Source organism: Dermacentor andersoni, chromosome 5, assembly GCF_023375885.2.
Source record: "Dermacentor andersoni chromosome 5, qqDerAnde1_hic_scaffold, whole genome shotgun sequence".
NCBI lineage: Eukaryota > Metazoa > Arthropoda > Arachnida > Ixodida > Ixodidae > Dermacentor > Dermacentor andersoni.
The window spans coordinates 95174964-95186693 of NC_092818.1; positions in this window are offsets into that span (position 1 = coordinate 95174964).

Below are 11730 nucleotides of genomic sequence, written 5' to 3' on the forward strand. Positions count from 1 at the left end.
ATCTATTTTTGTGCCATTTTATTTCATTGGATTGTGTACATAATCACAATTTCTTTAACGACACCTTAAATGTATCTTATGGATTACTACCTCTTGTTTATACCTCACTTTTATAACTTGTATTACTTGCCATTACTGAGTACTATTGTTTATTTATGCAAACTGTTTACTTTTCCTGTTGTAATTATTGCTTACCGCCATTGATATTTGACAGACTACCTCATTACCCCTTGTTACTCTTGAATTTAATGCTATGTATTATTGTATAATTTATGCCTACCATTTTGTTCACCTTTGTAAATTTTCTACCTTTGATTACCTGTTGTCGTTGTTTTTTTCTCGTAACATTATTACAGTGTATAACGTTACTTTTCTGCCTACTACATTGTCTGCCTCTGCTAACTGCATGTCTAATATGTCTAATCTTATTATTGCGCTAATTATTATTGTTACACTGCAAGATAACTATGTATGCCCTTCCTGTTATGATCCCTGATGGGATCGACAGTATGAATGAATAAACAAATAAGTAAAAATAATTGCGCCCCGCTAAGGGGAAATCAAAACGCGCGAAGCGTCTCAGCGCGATCGCTTGCCCACGCGGAGTTCATAACTCGAAGGACCACTCAGCGGTGTTCAATTGCACATAAATACTTCCGAATTCACAACTCATAACAAGTGTTTTACAGCGAAGCGATTAGTTGGTCGGGATTTTTCGTGGGCTCGTGCTCACCCGAAAACAGTACCGCCACCTAGCGGCCGCGACCACTCAGATAGACCTCAACGGCAGCTGTAAAAGGACTTTGTATTTGAGTTCCCGCGTAAGAGAATTATGTTTTCTCATCCCCGTAACAATATATTCGAATTACAGTCCGAAGCTATCATGTTTTCAGGCTTGTGTGCAAGCCGTATCTTACGAATTTCCTTGCGCAAGCTACTTTGAAAATTTCAGTTAGTTCAATAAGGCACTTTCGCTTGGCGGAGGGCCTAGAATAATGATGATGTATGCTGCCCTTTCGAACTCATGCGTGCGTGGGTGACGTACGTCGCTTGTGGTGATTGGTCGTACTTGTCTGACGTTGGCAACAGCTTCTCTGTACATCATCTTTAACAGGATGGAATGGAGGTGTATTTTTTCCTCGTAGACTTATTTTCCGTTTTCTTGTGTCGAAAGGGGTTCTTTGCAGGTAACAAGCTTTACAATGAGTAAATGAATCAATTTGCGTGCTATTGCGTCACACGAATAGTGAGTCTCTTACGCTGATACTTTTTCGTTGTCCCCAATAACACTCGTTCTGGGCTTACGTAACCGCAGTCTCCCCTCACCCTGTGCCTTCCTGAAGGCCTGTAAGGTATTGCTAAATAAAATAAAAATATTCCCTTCCCACATCTACCTGCTGTACTTTCCGAGAGCAAAACGCGGCCATTGCAGCGACCTCTCAATCAAACAGGGACGCACGCCGCTGTTCAACAAAGGGGGCGAGAGCGGAACCGGAAGACGTCGACTGTCGTCTCCACGTCGTCGCAGAGGAGAACCACTGGCAGGAGCAACGAGCGGGCTCTGTGTCACGGCTCACCGCAAGCAACAGCGTTCCCTTCTTTGCCTATGGAACGCGTCTCCGCGGAGGTCGCATCGTCGATGCTTCTGCAGCACGTCGGCGCGCTTCGTGATCATTCCTTTAACGCCCACACGACGCGTGCCTCCGTGTGTATACAACTGGTCACCGACGGAACAGAGAACCTCAAGGAGAGGATGGCGCGATCAGTCATTCACGCCTTGCCGCTTTCAAGACGCACGTTTGCCCGCCGAGAAGCGAAGAACAGAAAACCACAGAGAGAGAGAGAGAGAGAGAGAGAGAGATGGCAGTGGCCACAGCTCAGCGCCCAATGAAGCGTGCCGAGGATTTTCAGTCAAGTCGTCGACTACACTTCCGCTTCCAAATACTGCTCGCAGCCGCCGTGCTCCGGCGACGCTTGTCCGAAAGCAGCGAGACCCAGCGGGCGGCGCGTTTCCTGGATTTGGGGCCGAAATGCGTTGTTGCTGCAACGAACCGCCTCAGTTTGCTCAAACCACAGAAGAAAAGCTGCAAAGAAAATAGACACGCAAATTGCCATGCCAAGTCAGGCTAACTGCGTTGTTATATAGTATAGGTTGTAAACCTGATTGCTGGTTGCATCGAAGTAAAACTAGAAAATAGAAGCCTCCGATGCACTTCCTTACAGGGAAAGTTTAGAATCGCGTCCTTTCTGTGCCTCTCTCTCTCTCTCTCTCTCTCTCTCTCTCTCTTTCTCTCTCGAACACAGCTATAGTATACGTATCAATGTCGACGTATAAGTGTACCAGAAGCAGCGCTCAATGGTTAGTTGTCATTCCGAACGAAAAGCGGCTTCCGTTTCGGTGGCGCTCCATCAAATCCGTGCCATGCTTCCGCTGAACGTATACTTACTCGATACGGAGAAGCTTGTTCTCACAGGAGAGGCTTATACCCTCCGTGACTCTGAGTTTATACTCCAAGTACCAGGGCGAGCAACGGAGGATTCGGTGACTGTCCTACTTACATTGGGTCAACAGTGTCGGAATGCGGCGCTTCTATAGATACGAATGCTTGGGCGGTTTCTAAAGTGAGAATTAATTCGACTTTTTCTCAATCGCCTTTAACCCCGCACATTGCTTCACGGACGAACAGCGTGGAAAGCAGACGTGGACGAAGAATAATACCCCCACGCACGGGAGCTGACTCACACCTACACGTTTATTGGTGGGAAAAAGAATACACATACGTGTACGTCAAGATTAAAGGTGATAAAGAAAATAATTATGGACATAAACACACTACTTGAGTGACGATGCCCCATTGTACAACGAAGAAACAGCTAAGACCTTGTCTACAGCAAGGACGTCCACCAATTAGCCCATGTTTTCCTGCATCTGCATGCATTTCTTCTTTGTTTCGATGCCCGTCCATTGTTATGAAGTGCTTGTTCTGCAACTGCTTGAAAGGTCTGTGCGCAAAACATTGCAGGCTATTTTTCTATGCCCCAACATTGAGACGCAATTTCGTAGTACATAGTTGTTTGTGAATCAGTCTTTCTTAACTGGAAGCTTCCTCTGCTCATCCTCCCGGGTTCTCTTGGCCGTGGATACTGGATGCTGCTGGGTGGTGTTGTCTTTGCGAATAGCTTACGTTTAAAAACAATTACTGGCCCGATGGTGGGATTGAATCTCGGTCCCCCAGCACAGCAACCCAATGCTTTAACCATTAGGCCACAATCGCACTTTTTACAGCGAATCTGTTAGTCTCTATTTGGTCAGGATTTTTCGTGTCCGCGTGAGCGGTGCTCACCCCAAAACAAACGGCACCTTAAAGGCTTTGTGTTTGAGTTTCCGCGCAGCAGAGTTATGTCTTCTTGTATATTCGAATGCGATGTTATCATGTCTGCAGGTTGTGTGTGAGCCGTACTTAATTTCCTGACGCATTTCACTTTGAGAGATTCAATTAGTTCAATAACGCATTCGCGTCAGGCGGAGGCCCTACAAGGATGAGGACGTATGCTGTGCTAACGGTACCGCTACCAAGTGGCCACGACCGCTCAGACAGACCTCAAACGGCAGCTGGAAAAGGGCTTTGTCTTTCGGCTTCCGCGTAACAGATTTACTTTTTCTCACGTATTTGAATAACAAACCAAAGTTATCGTGTCTGCGGCTTGAGTGTAAGTCGTACTTACGCATTTCTTGACGCAATTTACTTTTAAATGTTCATTTAGTTCAATAATGCACTTGCGCTTGACGGAAGGCCTAGAAGAATGAGTAAGTATGCTGCACTCCTACGTGCAGGAGTCATGTGCTTCGCTTTTGGTGGTGCTTGCGTGACGTCGTCTAACGACCGCAATAGTTTCGCTATGCATCTACTCTCACTAGGTAGACTGGAGGCGGATTTTCAGTTAAACAAGAAAAACAAAGCGCTACAGAAATAGGCCACAATCGCGCACACTGACGTCGATCGTACCAACGCAAAGGTAACACGTAGCACGTGCTGTCGCGCCAGATTTATTTACGTCAAAGAACCAGGAATGAAATGGGCAAATTTTTAGCCCTTGATTAGCCACTTCACGAAAACTTCACTTCATACAGGTTCCACGATGTGCATTGTATCTGTGTAATTTTTTTTTTCACCACTTGGCACGGCGGCATAGCCTTCAGCAGTTCAAGGTCGGTTAGCACGTTCATATTATCCCTCGAGAGACGGTGTGATAAAGTGTTTTCAAAGAAGGTGATTCATTTTTCTAAACTCAATACTCAGACTGATTTGACTTCACGAAATCTCTTGCTGAATAATGACATCTATCCTGCACTGCTATGCAGTGTAGTCGCAAGGCCGCCTCGACGGGTTCCCGAAAAGATACAAAATGACAAAAGCGCATGGTAACTTCAGCAAGGCTACTGGAACATACGCATCTCCCTCGCCAGTATATTTATAGACTAATAAATTTTAACCAACTGTTTTACTTATAAGCTGAAGAGTTCACATCAAAACTTAATTCTCTTGGTTACGGTATTTTCAAACAATATGAAGTAATAATAAATGTGTAGTTTCAAGGTAAGCTGTCACGATCGAGTCACGAACATGTAAGAGTGGGGAAACTATGTTTGGAAGACACGTTTGTCATCATCGCCATACTTATGCGTTAACTGGCCCAATCGGAACTGCAATTTTTTTAATATTCTGTAGAATCTTTATAAGTTTTGCAAAAGTTGTCATGGCTAAGAAAACTCGTGTTAAATAATGCTACATCTTTCTTTTTAATCTACTACCCAACCCACACCTCTAACTGCACTTGTAGGTTTACACAGAGTGTACAAAACAAGACGAAGTGGGCCACATATTACACAAGTACGCTCCTCTCGAGCTTTCCGTGGCCCAAATATCAATTCCCTTCTTTCGTCCTTTCTTTTCTCGACTGCGTTTAAGACGTCTGCTTGAAAAGCACGATACATAATGTAATTCGAAGAGTAACGTTCAATGAAAGCATGCACAAGAACATAAATGTAAACATGTGCGTGCTTCTTTTTTTTTTTTCACTGTCCAGAACAACTTGTTCGATATCTGCAGCGTGCATTGCTTGTTTATTTCAAGTGAGTGGCACAGAAATTGCACAAGGTTTCAAACTCGGCCCTCATTGCCCCTTTCTGCCCGCTTTACCACTTTTCACCGTCTCCACCCACAGAACGTTATTGTATCGGTCACACCCACTCACACTCCGCTCTTTACACGTCACAGTTCCTGAACGTGTTAACGACGCGTGGAACGCATAAGCTGCAGTCCGCAGGAAGAATGAGCAAGCTGTTAATCGATCCCTGATTTCACGCATGCACGAAGCGTTTCCTCCTTCCAACGTTTACTGAGACCGTGAGTAGAATTCTTAGTGCGAGTATTGCCCGTAACCTATCACGCGGCCCGGTTCTTCTTAGTATATTTTATTTTTTATGGCGCCTCAGTCATAAGACGGAGGATTGCCTGCGCTGAACATTAAATTCTCATACGCATTACAAAGCTCGCTCGAACGCGAATTAACTTCGCTCATGAAAAATGACGCTTCGGCGTCAGTTCAGCTGGATCTAATTTCTAGCTAATTACACCGGGTGTATTAATCATTAACGCCTCACAGAGCTTGATCGCGTCGCCGCTAACGTTAAACGCGCTGCGGGGCCAAATGAGGTCATTCAGAACTTCGGCAAAGGCAGTGCCTTTAAGGTATTACTTTACCAAAATGGTGGCGGCAGTAATAACATGAACAATGCAATAAAAAGGACACAGGTAAGCGCTATTGTTTCTGGCGCTCATTTACTTCATGTTGTGCCGCATTTCTGGTCAAAAACATGTACCGACCATAAAGTTTCCTACAGTAATTACAACAGGGAACTCTGGCGCTGCGATCGTTCAGCCACCATGGGAATGATGGTTCGTACATGGATTTGTCTGATCTTTGAGCCTGTGGATTCAGATGTCCGTGTGGCTTCGTTTATTACGCTTTATCTGCCTTCATTGGTCAACATTTCAACGCAATCTTAACTTTCTTTTAATTCAGAAGACAATAAGACTCTGCGAACACGCATAATCACTGCTGATTTCTGTGTCTCCGCTTGTCCATGCGTCCGTGATGCAATGGTTTCGATATCGGGATTCTGCTCTAGAGGTCCCGCGGTCGCACAGTTTTCATGTCAATTTAATTCAGTGGTCGAACGGACACTTCACCTGACGGCGCAGGTCCTGTAGGTAAAGAGCCGACTCGGCGCAACAGCGAGCACGTTATGGCGCAGAGTCCAACGCACGCGTGCTTACCGCATACCATGCAAATTTTGACAGATGTAGTCGATATGTTGTGGAGACGGGTTTGCGCGAAGCTTATACAGCAAGCGCGGTCAAGAAAGGACGCGACGCTCCTCCACACTGAGACGCACAAAGGGCGCTGGCCGGGTTCATCGATACGGCGCAGACTGATCGTCAACAAACGCGTATTTTTTTAACTAAAGATGCAACACACTGCGATAATCACGGCTCGTGACCAAAGGCTCAACGCAAAACCAATCGAGTACGCGCGTCTGCATGGCATCATGCAATATTCTCATGTCATGCCATGTACATTTGCGAGCTTTCCAATGGCGCATGCAAAGGTCTTGGGGCCACAAAAAAAAAAGAAAGAAAAAGGAGTCAGCGCTACTGCATATGCGCGAGACGCTATTTCACCGAAACGGCGCAGCGACCTAAACTCGACGCAATAGTTTTGCATCATCGAACATGGCAGAACCCATCGAAGTAGCGCCTCTTGCCGTGTATCGCATTCAACCTCTTTCGCTAATATCATTCTTAACTATGCACCACGTGCGATTTTCATCGCAGCGGCCAGTATGCAAAGCCCCGCTATCACCCTTAAGCACTGAAAAAGCTCACCTTTATTCCTAGAATGTGCCATCCTCCTTGGGCAAATTCCGCAGTATCACGAGAGTTCGATGAACACCGAAATAAAGCGCCAGCAAGACGGTACAGCGGTGCTACATCTTACGGCCGTCAGAGAAAAATGCGCCAAGGACGAACCGGATGACTCCGACAGGCCCATAGAGTTCCTCACTGTATGAAAAGCTCAATGGACGGGCCTATGCAAGGAACTATGATGGTGATGATAGCGTGTTGTTGGTTTTGGTTTCTATTTTGCTAGCTGCGAAGCATCTGTGGAAGGAGCGCGTCGCGCTTACGCTTGCTTTGGCGCAGGCTTGGCGCAATTTTCCGCTAAAATGCCGTTTTGGCGCAGGATGGTACAAATGCGAGCTTTCGGTGCAGTTTGGCGCAATTGGCGCACCTGTTCCACCGCTGAATATGTGACCGCCTCAGCTTCGCAAAAAATGCAAGGAAACTGCTTGCTAAATAATTATGTGCAGTCAAAAACGAAAACTTGCTTTCTTTTTCTTTGCTGCTGCTGCCTTTCAGCAAAGTTCTAGCTCGAACTTATTCAGGAACTTTATTGATAGAACAAACAATGTACGGAGACGTGGCTCTTTTATGATCTTCCCAACAACACTAACTATGTGGTAGATCACTTAAAATATCTCAAGACCAATGTCATTCAATTATGACAACGCTATTTAATCAGGCATGATTTCCGTGAAACACGTCCCATACATAGAAAGAGCAGACTCAGTCTGTCATTTTGAAACCCCGCACGGTTCGATTGAGAAATCCCACGCTATCCCCGGTAACCTCGAACCACAGAAACCTTGCTTTGGAGTAACAGTAACAATTTTATGGAACGGAAAGAGCAACGCGGTCTTATTATCATGTCCTCAATCGAAAAATTAATACGCTTGCATCATAACCTATGTGTTCTGGCTTTGCAAGCCAAGCAGTTTAGCACGGCTAGCAGTGGAATAATTAGGTTTGTATTCATCATGCGGTAGATACCTTCGTTTTCTTTCCATGCGCTTTGCTTTGTCCATTATAATTCTCGACCGAGCCGGCTACGCTGGTTATCACGACAAACGAGGTAAAATAGCTTTCCAATGAGCGTGAGGAGTGGGCTCCGCGGCCAATGATAATTTTCCTGTTTCATTCTTTGTTTTCTTTTCGTTCAAAACTGAGATTTCTCTCTCTTTTCTTTTTCTTTATTGATTCTTTTTTTCATTGGAATGCTGCGCTGTCTTCACACTTTGCAATATGTACTGTACCACGTTGTTGTTTCCTAATTTTCAAATTCTGCATGTTCCCCTCTTCGCGACATCAGAGAAGACAAAAAGTAATGCAAATCCGAGGGATTCTTCCCGTATCTGTAAGCATTAACATTCAAGATTATTTGATACGGTTCGGTGAATATCCAAGTGGACGTTTTCCTTTTCTTTATAAAGAAATTGATATGTAATATGCGCGATATATGAAGTCCCTCATGTGGCGTACGTACTACTGTTTTAATACCCTCAGTTTCGTCCAAAAGACTCAATGGCTTTTGTAGAGCACCGCGGAACGCGCGAAGATTCGTTCGCTGTCTACAGTAACTCCATCTATTCGAACTCGTGTATATCGAACCTGTGCTGGTCTTTCACTATATACACTGAATCTCCTCAGACAAAGGCAAAGCAGACGTGGCTTCTATTGGATACAGTGATAGCAGGCACTCGAGGTAACCGCATCAAAAGGTGATCGAATGCGAAAGCTGTCGTCCCACATGAGATCACATAACCTCGTTAGGACAACATCTCGCATAAAAGAAAATTAAAGAACTTGTTCACATTTATTTCTGGCCATGGACAGTATATTAGTACGACGAAAGCAGTAAGATAATAAATTGAGTACAAATGAATTGGTACGCTAATTACTTCATTAGTAATTGATTCGCTGAACTAATCTACAACTGAAAACTTCCTCCACCATATCAAAAACGCTAGCATAAGTTCCACATTGGGTTTCCAGCACTTAAGTCAGTGTTCTTAGGCGTAAAATTCAGCGCATCAAAAATTGTACTTCGAAGACCTCGCAGAAAAATGTTCGTCAGCCATCAGAATTTAAAATTAAATTCGATAATGGGGTTATACATGCCACAACGGCCATATGATTGTAAGGCACGCCGTTTGGTGGGAGGCTTAGTGGGGGACTCCGGATTGATTTTGACCATTGGGGGTTCTTTAACGTCCACCTAAATCTAAGCACACGAGAGTTCGAGAAAGAGAGAGGGAGAAATTAGATGAAAAAAGAAGCTAGGTAGCTTATCAGTAATATAAAAGCAGCCTGCTTGGTACCCTGTATATGTCAACCGGGGGTAAAGTAGGTGGAAATATGCGCACAGGATAACGGAGAATGGCATGCACGATGGAAAGTGCGAGCGTGTCAATTAGAGTCGTCTAATTTAGCCACTTGAACGCAGTAAATTTCTCATCATACTGTCGAGGTGTGGCAGTCAACGTTCAAACGCACCAATCTTTCTCTGGCGTCACTACCCCCTACCAAGAGTTTACAGCTGTTCAAAACTATGCCGCAGTGTTTCTAATCTCTGGTTTAGAATACTCACATAACTTATATAAATGGTGAGACAGTGTGCAATTATGCATAATATCTAGCTCGGCGTAGGAAACATCGCGCACTTCTGTATCGGATGGAGGGTGAATGAAGAGCATCTTGAGAATTCCATTTGCGCAGTATCATAATACGCTCAATAAAGATAACGCATAGAGAAGTTAGCAAAAGCCATTTCTGCTTATACACAGCGCGAGGTCACCGGTCCGATTCCAGCAGCGGCAGCCGCATCAGACGCAGGAAGGACGCGGAAATCCTAGGGTCAACTATGGGTGAATAGCGAGTTACCTCAGGTGGTCAAAATTAACCAGGAACCTTACGCCATTATAGCTGACTGTGTAGACCTTCTAGGACGTAAAACCTAACCAATCAGGATAGCGCTGAGTTACTGAGGTTACTAAAGAAAATATTTGTGATGCGAGTGAATTCGTCCACAGGTAAACAGCTTCGCGGAGGAGACAGTAAGCTGCCGCAAAGAAAGTCGTCGAGTGACGGTGGAGTAATACACGATGCTTTTAAGATTGTTACTACAGACCTTACTGTGCAGCAACTTACTGCCAATGTAGCGCGAATTTTTATCACCGCAAGAAAAATGCTGAGTAAACGGTCTCTGCTCAGTCGCTTGATGCATGCTATTACAGGGTATGGCTGATGTACCGCTTTGCCACCTGCTTTCCAAGAGAGTACTACTGTTTCTGAAGTTCCACTAAACGAACGGGAAGGGGGAAGGGGAGAGGGGACTACAAGGAATGATTTCCATCGGTTCTTTAATGACATAACAGCTGCCAGCGGTACACCACAGCCATAGGCAGAAAGTTCTCATATTTCTAAGGGGGGGGGGGGGGGGCTTACGCTGCCCGCGAACCGTATCTAATTCTTGGTAATCATTGAGTAGAAGTGCTGAACGAACGTCTTTGTGCTGTGGTTCATCGAAGTTGTGCGACTTGTAGTTATCAGGAGCTTCGCTGAAGAAGTCGTCCTCCGGAATGGCGGACGAAGAACCTCCGCGCCATCCTGACAAGGCGAGTCCTACGGCGGTAGCTCAGCCCTTGGGAAACCGCGACATCACGGATTATAGGCTTCCAGACTCATCTGACAGCTCAGCAGCAGCAGGGATGGACTCGGACAGTGATTACACGCTAGTACAATCGCGTCACTTGAAACGCAAGCTTCACAGGACGTCAACAGGCAGTGATTCCATTCATAAAATCAGATGTGGCGAACGGGTCCCCTCCGTTGGCTACGCGCTGACTACAGTAGGAGCGAATATGAATTAGTTGAACAGGCAATTGCTGACCGAATATTTAATCGAATAGCTTCAGGACATGTGAGAGAGATGCGCATTAATGCTAGGAAGAACATTCTGACGGTGGGCGCGAGTTCTCAAGCAGTATTATAGGCTTTGAAAGCTATTCAAGTGGTTGGCAACATTCCAATTGGCTCATTCCTATCGTACGGGAAGGACACCTGCACTGGTGTTGTATCAGACGTGAACACTGACGTCAAGAATGAAGACCTGCGGTCTCTACTATCATCGACAGTGCGAATCCTCGACATCCACCGATTCAGCCGCTCTCGATGCATCAAGTTGGTCTGCGAGTCAGACTCTTGGCCAGCATCGATCAAAGTAGAGAGAGAGAGAGCAAATGATAAAGGAAAGGTAGGGAGGTTAACCAGGACTGAGCCCGGTTGGCTACCCTACACTGAGGAAAGGGAAAAGGGGATGGAAAGATTAAAAGAAGAAGAGAAAGTCTACTGGGTATATCGTTCGGTCACTCAGTGCGGATCACAGACGCTGACTCAATCCAGTAGCCTTCAAATATCGCAGCAGAGCTTTGGTATGTGAGGCACTCAGTACGACCATAAGTTCCACGACCGTCACAGTGCCACAATTGTTTCAAACTGGGCCACGTGAGTGCTGTGTGTAGGGATTCTTGCATCGTGTCGAAGATGTGGTGGTATCCATTAGGTAGAATCCTGTGCGGCTGAAAACATTAAATGTGCAAATTGCTTCAGGGCCCATGAAGCGACATCTAAGGACTGCCCCAAAGTGGCAGAGGAGAGACAAATGCTGAGAAAAATGGTGAGAAGGAGGCTGCCGATTCCTTCCGCAATAAAAGGCGCCGGGTGCGGCAACGGCGTTGCCGCTCCTAAAGCAAGTCCCGGTTGAAAG